Raw genomic sequence first — 7784 nt, 5'->3', positions numbered from 1 at the left:
AATGTATCACAAGCACCAGGAAATCACAAACACAAACTTGTGAAGCAGCATGGCCTAGTGAACAATCAGAGCATCTTGGTTGTAATCCGGGCTCTGCCACTTGCCTGCTGTCTGACTTTGGGCAAGTCGCTTCACTTCTCTCTGCCTCAGTTCCCTCATCTGTGAAAAGGGGATTCAATCCTACTCCCTTTTATTTGAACTGTGATTGCTAAAATGGGATTGGGACTGTGTCTGGCCTGATTAACTTGTATCTTCCCCAGGACTTACTACAGTGCTTGGCACAGACTGCTCTCTTAACAAATACCATAATTAATAAATTAGCAATATGAGCAAATTAAAATTCTGTGGTGCAGGTGAAGAACACTAGAACTTGGGAGGAAAAAGTATCTGGCCAGGGCCATCCACAGGCTCCTCAACCATTCCATTCCAGTTTTTGCTGATAAATTGGCTCACTTTCTCAGTGGTCTAGAAGGCTGTGGTACCAGGCTTGGCTCTGGCGGATAAAGGAGGTAGTCACAGTGAGCAGGTGGCCCCAATCATTCAATTGAGCAGTTACTATGTGCAGAGCACTGTACTTAGCTCTTGGGAAGCATTATTTGATAAGTGCTACCATATACTTAGTGCTAGGCTTGATACAAGTTAATCAGGTTGGATACAGTCCATGTCCCATATGGGGTTCACAGCTTTAACTCCCATTTTACAGATGAGGTAACTCCCATTTTAGAGATGAAGTAAAATTACTTGCCCAAGGTCACTCAGCAGAGCATACAGTAGTGGCAGAATCAGAATTAGAACCCAGGACCTTCTGACTCCTAGGACTGTGTGCAATCCACTAGGCCACTAGGAGTTCCCAGGGTGCATTTTTGAGTTACAAAAGAAGTTAGGAGCCAAGTTCATTTGTGGGCTCAAAATATGGCTTTCCCTGAGAAACAGGTGGCCTAGTGGAGAGAGCATGGACTTGGGGGTCAGAGGACTTGGGTTTTAATTCTGACTCCACCAGTTGTTTGCTGTGTAACCTCAGGCAAGTCACTGAACTTCTCTGTGCCTCAGTTACCTCAGGTGCAAAATGGGGATTCAATGCTCCCTGCCCCTCCTACTTAGATTGTGGGCCCCATAAGGGACCTGATTATCTTGCATCTACCCCAGAATTTAGTACAATGCTTGGCACATATTAAGCATTTAACAAATACCACAATTGTTATTAGTAAAGATCTCACACTACTTTGTTACTGATTGAGAGAAAGACAGGGCAGAAGAGGGAGGGGAAGGAAGGAGAGAGGGGAAGGGCAGGGGAGGGAGAGCCAAGGCAGGGATCTTTACCATTTTTGTTTCACCATGATCTTGATGTAAAAGCTTTCTCCTGAAATTTCCTAGGAATCTATGGATATTTTGTTTTTCAAAGCTTCATTTTTATCTTAAGCAGGATTACACTGAATGAGGGAATTTTAAATCTGAAAGCAATCCTAAGGGGTCATCTACTTCAGTCCCCCACCTCCAAGCAGCTGAAAGAAGAACCCATACCTCCTAATGTGATGTGGAAGTAGACTTTTGGGAGGCCACTGCAGTATACAGCCGATCTTTGTAGGCTGAAATCAGGAAAGGGATCTCTCTTCTTGAGTGGAAACTTTGAGAAGATCAGAAATCTTTTTGAGGCTCTCTTGAACAAAAGATGACCTATGGGAAAATACATTAGCATATCCAGGAACTCTCTTTTTTTGTTCACAGTGTGGAACACTGGGAGCCATACATTAGTCTCTTCATTCTACAGCCCATGTTCATGGAGAGGAGTTCATTCATCATCAATAGTGCCAACTTTGAAAATGAAGGCTAGCTGTATGAATACACTGCTCTTCCTGTAAACCCCCAAAATCTGGGCCCCTACTCTGTGACTGAGATGCCCAGGCCTTCTTTGTCCTTCTCTAGACAGAGAAGGCTCCTTGTGGGATAGGGAATGTGTGTACCAACTTGGTTATATTGTACTGTCCCAAGTGCTTAGTACAGTGCTCTGCACACAGTAAGGACTCAATAAATACCACTGATGGATTGAAAGATTGATTGATTGACCTGAATATGGTAACATGGAGGAAGGTCAACCAACATCAGGCATGATTTCCCCCAAATTCAAGGACTTGGAGGAGCTGTTCAGGTTTGTCCTGTGGACATTTGGCTCCTACTTAAAGTCCTTATTTAGGGAAGGCCAGAACATGGACATGAACTTGGACAGAGCTTACAGCTTCAGAATGGGCTCAAACAGTGTCCCCTCCTGCTGCTGTCACATGGAGTGGGAGAGGGGCTAAAGCAGACTTAGTTGTTCTTTATTTGTTTCTGTTCTACCTCTAGACTGTAAGCTTGTTGTGGGCAGGGAAATATCTGCTAACTCTGTTCTACTGTACTGTACTGTCCTGTATTGTATTGTACTCATGTGCTTAATATGATGCTCTGCACACAGTAAGTACTCAAAAAATATGATTGCATGATTGATTGACGATTGATCTCCCTTCCATATGAATTCTTGTACAGCTACTTCCCCTGTTCTAACTGGGGCTGTAGTGCTCGATCACTGCCAGAGCAAGGAAGTGGCTAGTAATGGGCCTATGGGTTTGGACTGAGTTTTGAATTGCCCTTGGATCAGGGAGTGCTCAAGATGGATGGGTTTGGCTCTGAAAACTAGGCCCTTGAAGCCAAAATGCCGACCATTACCTCTCTCCGACTAGATAATTTTCTTCCAAGAGTGTAAGGCAAAAATAAGTCACTCTCTGCTTAAACATTGAGGTAACAAAGGAAATAAATTCTTACTTTCTTGCTCAGGTGGGTGTCTCCCCCTCTTGACTGTAAGCTCATTGTGGGCAGGGAATGTGTCTGTTAATTGTTATATTATACTCTCCCAAGCACTTAGTACAGTAAGTGCTCAATAAATACAATTGAATGAATGAATGAATTATAAGGCTAAGTCTATTGGTAACAATAAGACAGCTTCATCTGAATCCTTCCAGTGCAGTAGAAAATCTGTTGTCTCATTGCAAATTTCTAAAATCCCCAGGAGTTTCCCCCCAGAGTCTGGAGAGGGTCCCTGCCACAGGTGTGGCTTACGTGGATCTGTATGGGAATTCTGCCAAAGACTGGGAAATTTATGGTCAAAACCATGTAGCTGAGAGAGAAGTGCCAAGTTACAGATGTCTGGAATTCACAGAACTTGGTTTGTGAGAGTCTTTGGCAAAACACTTCGAGACACGTTTGTCTTGCCAATTTAAAGTTGCCCTGGAGGACACTCTTCCAAGGTTTCCAACTTCTTAAAATTTCTAAAATTTAAAGTGGGATTTTGGTCGCAGATGTATGTGGGAACTTAACTACATAGACATTACCACATTAAAAGAAAAAGAAAAATGGAACTACTGATTTGGAGGATTTGAGCAGTAAGGTTATCAGAAGTGACAAGAATATAACTTTTCTTGGCTGCCTTCAATTTAAAGTGTATTCATCTGGTGCCATATATTTATATATTCGAATAAATCCTTTTTTTTTAACTAGAAGCACTCACTATGGCCCTGAAGCTGTGAATGCCATAGAAGTCAACCTCTTAGGACCTGTGAGAACCTGAGTTTTATTTTCTTCTCAGATAATGGGGCCAAAGGGAGCCATTCACTCAGGGGAAACCTGATTATGGAGAGTAGGTGATACACTCTCCTAGGCAAGTGTATTTTTCCATCACGGGGTCATTTTATTCCCCGTTTTCAGGTAAGTCCCAAGACTGGTGGGAGAGGAAATATTGAAGTTTGAACTACCACCAGAGTGTCTTTAGGGAAAGTTCGATAGCCAGCTTCGTGACTGAGGAAAATGGATCCATACCCAATACTTTGATTTTTATCAAAGTAGGTTTGGAAATGTCTTCCCATTCCACGTCTGGCTGTGAGACTAGTGGGAGGGAAGGAGCAGGGTGCATGTGTGTGTGTTTTGGGATGGGTGGGTGGATCCGATAATAGCATCAGGGTAGATCTGATGCTGGTAATTTCATTCTAATTAGACCGGGAAGATGAGGGATTTGCACTGAAGATCAAATTCAACTTTATCTGAGATGCTCTGGGGAGCCCGAGGCTATCTGGTGAATTTCATTCCTAATGAAGTGACTTTCACACAGGCAGACATAAACCTGGGCTTGCACCCCTCACTCTCACCTCACCCTCTCACTCCCCACCCCCACCCCCAAACAAACCAAATTATCCTCCCCACCTGGTTCTTGTTCCTTAGGTTTGCTGCTGCCCTTCTCTACACCCTGGTCGTGCTCCGCCTTGTCTCGGCTGCCTCCACTCACACTTTTTCTATCTCCTCAGCCATGGCCTTTAACTTGTTTTTGTCATAATGCTTCGGAGAAGCAGCGTGGCTCGGTGGAAAGAGCACGGGCTTTGGAGTCAGGGCTCATGAGTTTGAATCCCAGCTCTGCCACTTGTCGGCTTGTGACTGTGGGCAAGTCACTTAACTTCTCTGTGCCTCAGTTCCCTCATCTGTAAAATGGGGATTAAGACTGTGAGCCCCACGTGGGACAACCTGATTCCCCTATGTCTACCCCAGCGCTTAGAACAGTGCTCGGCACATAGTAAGCGCTTAACAAATACCAACATTATTATAATGCCACTACCACTGGCAGCTGCTCCACCAACTGCTTGCAGTCCTCACCTCCCAGGACTTCACACCAGGGAGATGGGGTCTGACCAGGGTGGGATGGGGAGGACAGGTGTTAGAGGCTGTGAGGAAGAGGCATGGAAGGGGCCTGCCTGCTGCTGACCTCCCTGCATCAATTTTTTTTTAAATGGCATTTGTTGAGCACTTACTATGTGCCAGGCACTGTACTAAGCACAGGGATAGATACAAGAAAATAGGGTTGGACACAGTCCATGGTCCCATGTAGTCCCAATCCCCATTTTACAGATGAAATAACTGAGACCCAATGAAGTGACTTGTCCAAGGTAACATTGCAGACAAGTGGCAGAGCTGGGCTTAGAAGCCAGGTCCTGTGACTTGCAGGTACATGCTCTTTCGCTAGGCCACTCCACTTCCTCCATCTGGCCTGTCCCCTGCACTTTGCATTCTCAAGGGATGAGAATGGAGTCAACACTACTGCTGCTGCTAGTGGTGATGGCAGGAATAGCACTGCTAAGTTTGAAAAAAACAAAAAAACAAAGATTAAAAATAGTCACAGCATTTATTTAACATCAGGTATGTACAAAATGCAGTACTACATACTGGGGAAAAACTGTGTGGGTGAGAATTAGATTTGGTCCATGACCCCTGACCCCCAAGGGGTTCCCAATCGAAGAATGCAGGGTGGAGAAGAGACTGGCAACAGATACCTAAAGAAAAATCAAATGATAAAACATAAAATTCCATATAAGACTAGAGTGACATTAAATACAACAATCCAGTAACCATCCAATCACAACTGAGGATATAATTTTACAGGCATCCAAGATGACTTTCAAACCTTCAAATAAGTTAGTCCAATTGACCCATTAAAGTAACAAAAATAATTTAAAAAAACTATTCTCCCTCCTATTTAGACTGGGTGCTCCTTGTGGGAGAGGGACTGACCTGATCAGCTTGCACCTACACCAGTGCTTAGAACAGTGGTGACTCACAGGAAGAGCTTCCTATGGGTTAAGCAATATTCTAAACCATAAAAACAAAAACAACAAATGAAAAACCAACATGGTGGTAGGGCTTTGGAGCTAGAGGAGAAGAGTTTCAGGTCTGCACTTCTTAGAGTTCAATAGTCATAGCCACAAACACCAGGGTCAGGTTTTCATAGGAACTCCTGGGGCTTAAGTCCTGGATTCCAGGCTCCAGGGGTCCGTGGGGATTCAACAGCTCTGCCCCACACCAATACTGCTATAAGTAAGTCCGGCTAATGCACTGTCACTCGTGGTCCCACTCCATGCCTTCCTCCACTGGCAGCTTCCGCCTCCACCTCTTTTCGTGTGGTATTTGTTAAGTGCTTACTATGTGGTAGGGTAGATACGAGCTAGTCAGGTTGAACACGGTTTGGGTCTCACATAGGGCTCACAGTCTTAATCCCCATTTTATAGGTGAGGTAACGGAGGCACAGGGACTTAAGTGACATGCCTGAGGTATGAGAAGCAGCGTGGCTCAGTGGAAAGAGCACGGGCTTTGGAGTCAGGGCTCATGAGTTCGAATCCCAGCTCTGCCACTTGTCGGCTGTGTGACTGTGGGCAAGTCACTTAACTTCTCTGTGCCTCAGTTCCCTCATCTGTAAAATGGGGATTAAGACTGTGAGCCCCACGTGGGACAACCTGATTCCCCTATGTCTACCCCAGCGCTTAGAACAGTGCTCGGCACATAGTAAGCGCTTAACAAATACCAACATTATTATTATTATTACATGGCCTAAAAGTGGCAGAGCCAGTATTAGAATCCAGGTCCTTGTGACTCCAAGGCCTGGACTCTATCCACCAGGTCACCCTGCTTCTTTTCCTTCACTTCACTTTTCAGCCTAACATGGCCTGCTGCTGCCGCTGTCCCCATCATCCACCCCTGCAGTGCTTCTACAGGCATCACCCAGCTTCACCCCACTGCCAGTGCCTGGATCACTGCTGTAGTCTCAGGGCCTTATAATAATGTTGGTATTTGTTAAGTGCTTACTCTGTACCGAGCACTGTTCTAAGCACTGGGGTAGATACAAGGTAATCAGGTTGTCCCATGTGAGGCTCACAGTCTTAATCCACATTTTACAGATGAGGTAACTGAGGCACAGAGAAGTTAAGTGACTTGCCCAAAGTCACACAGCTGACAAGTGGTGAAGTTGGGATTAGAACCCACGACCTCAGATCCCAAGCTCGTGCTCTTTCCACTGAGCCACACAGTGCCACCAGAAATGTGGAAGTGTGAGCTGGGGCTGGCGTCACCATCAGCTAGGATCACCATGGCTCTAAGCGTCCCAGAGAGCCCTTCCTACCCAAGATATTCATGCTCCCAGAGCCATGCACTCCAATTTGCCCCCATTGTGTGTGTGTATGCATGCAGGTTTGTATGATTTTATAATTTTTATGAAGGGTTTTGAAGCTGGGGAGAGCTGTGGGATGGGGGAGTTACAGTCTGGGTGAAGAGGCATATTGCACTGCAAAGATGCAATCTCGCCACACCCTGTGTGATGGCATCACTCAGTGAGGCATCTGTGATGCAGGTCATATGGGGGGGCTTTGTGACTAGATCTGTTTTATTGTACTTTGCTTAGTTCAGTGCTCTGCACATAATAAGTCTACAGTCACTACTAGTGATCAATTGATCTGGCCTTGGCAGTGACTGCCACAGCCTTCCCAGCAATTTAAATCACACCAAGACTTCATGATTGTGCTACTTCTTTCCATTCGCCTTACTACTGCTGGGAGAGCCAGGAAGGAGGCCCCAGGATAACCAGAAAGTGTGATCAAATAAAGATACTGTGGAATGCTCCGACCGTATACTCTCAACTTTTTCAAATCCCAGCCAAAGGGGCCTCAGCCTCAGGGGGCCTGCAGGGACTTTTTGGGAGGGGAAAGAGGGCAAGCCTAAGAGAGGGCAAACCTCACCCTCTTGGCTGCCATTACCACTCTGTCTGTCTGTCTGTCTGTCTGTCAGGACTAGTCACACCCAGCACTGAGAGAATGGCAGCCACTCCCAACCACTCCAAGCCCTCTCTGCTGAAAAAAAGCCATAAGGTGACATGGAAGCCTTGGGGTGTGTGCGTGAGGGAGATGCAATCTCGTTACACCCTGTGTGATGTCATCACTGGGGTT

Source organism: Ornithorhynchus anatinus, chromosome 2 (genome assembly GCF_004115215.2).
Source record: "Ornithorhynchus anatinus isolate Pmale09 chromosome 2, mOrnAna1.pri.v4, whole genome shotgun sequence".
Taxonomy (NCBI): Eukaryota; Metazoa; Chordata; class Mammalia; order Monotremata; family Ornithorhynchidae; genus Ornithorhynchus; species Ornithorhynchus anatinus.
Note: the sequence above shows the minus strand (reverse complement) of the source record.